This window comes from Triticum dicoccoides, chromosome 5A (genome assembly GCF_002162155.2).
Source record: "Triticum dicoccoides isolate Atlit2015 ecotype Zavitan chromosome 5A, WEW_v2.0, whole genome shotgun sequence".
Classification (NCBI taxonomy): Eukaryota; Viridiplantae; Streptophyta; class Magnoliopsida; order Poales; family Poaceae; genus Triticum; species Triticum dicoccoides.
In genome coordinates this window covers 50,105,971-50,107,650 of record NC_041388.1, presented here as the reverse complement: position 1 = coordinate 50,107,650, position 1,680 = coordinate 50,105,971, and the positions used below count along the sequence as shown (strand labels likewise).

The 1,680-nt window shown below is 39.7% G+C and overlaps 1 pseudogene; it reads left to right on the top strand.

Moving 5' to 3' along the window:
• LOC119299163 overlaps positions 1 to 1,381 on the top strand; it is a 6,846-nt pseudogene extending 5,465 nt beyond the window's left edge.
• The last annotated feature ends 299 nt before the right edge of the window (positions 1,382 to 1,680 follow it).

The following is a 1,680-nucleotide window of genomic DNA, read 5'->3' as shown; positions in this document are numbered from 1 at the left end:
CCTATGGTCTATTCATTTAAATCAAACTGATGAATAGTGTCACCATAGAAAATATTCCTAATTTCCTATGTTTTCCCTTATTTTCCTTTCAATCTAAGAGATCCTAAGTTCAAATCAAAATTTCGTAGAGATTAAAAGGAAACAAACAATGTTTGAACGGTCTAAGACAAGCAATTAATGTTTGTCGCTTTGGTAGTGCGGCAAGTACCTACTGTGGTCTCGAACTGTGTTGGTTGCTTGTAGTGGTGCCATGTAAGCGAAAATCTTATGGTCACTGGCAAATATTTATTTGTGCCCACACAGGTGCCATGCCACCATGCCCTAACTAGCCATGTGGCCCTCCAGTGAGGGGCATGCTTCACACCATAAGTATGATGCTGATATTCTATGCATTGTGCCTCCGTAGGTGACTAGGTGACATATGTGCCCCTATCTAGAGATGTGACCATGAAGTGATGGTGGTGCTTCATAGCATGCACTTACCACCCCTACAACCAGTGGCGGAGCTTGGGCCAAAATTCTAGAGGGGCAATGGGCTTAGGGGGGCCTAAATTATGAGGCTTGGCCTTATTTTCCTGTACTTATGGCCCAAATACCTAGGGGTAGTGACAGATTTCTTCATGGGCTGGGGGGCGGTGGCCCAGGTTGCACTCCATGAAGCTCCGGCACTGCCTACAACCAAACAACCCTTCACAACCATACACATTATATCCCACTTCTATGTGAAGGTGTTGATGTTTTATCACTTACGCTTAAAATAATTGAAGACCTGACATGGAGCTAAACTCCCGCATAGCAGCACACACGAGCTTTGGGTGTTGAGTATCAAGATATTTTAGGTCTTATTTCAGCAATATCTTAAAAAATGTGTTTGGCATCATAGGTCGGAGTATTTAATACTCGCAAATGTACAAGGAAACTTGTTACTTTGAAAGTGAAGTTATCTGATGGGGTTGAAGTCTTCCGCTAAGGTAATGGATCCCCCTTTCTGTATCATCGTACTACATACCTTCCTTTGTGTATCAAAATGAGAATGATGATCCAAATTCCTAACCTTGATAACTGAGGAAAACTCAACTAGGAGCCTTTGTCTATCTCCTCTGATATTTAGCATTGTAGCTTACTATATGAAACCTTCATTCTAGTTTCATGCTTAAATTCTTTGAGGTGTGGCAGATGTTTCCTCTTCAATCGGATCACGCAGAGATAGACAATACAATAGTATTCTGCAGATGTTTCAGTTCTAAAGTTTCCAAGTACTCTTCGTATACAGTAAATTTTCATATACTATTCTATTCAGTGTGCTAGTTGAACCAAGTGAAATGATGGTTATTCTCCATCCTGATATGAACTTCACAGGCACATAGACATATTATGTGGAAAAAAAGTCTAATCATTAACAGATGGGCGGAAGTATTGTATGAAAGCAAATAAAAATTGCACAGAGAATGATATTGTTCACCCAGCATGGTTGTGCAGCCTATATCGTTATGATAGAATACCTCTTTCTTCAATGTTGCCCTCTAATTTAGTTATGTTCTTAAATGTAGTCGAGGTACCTCATCGTGTTCTATGGATTTATTGGGATAGAATACCCTTAACAATATTTTCGTAATTCTATATCATTATAATATATAATGCCCTTCTTGTATGGCGAGTTTCAAACACAGAAACTTAGCC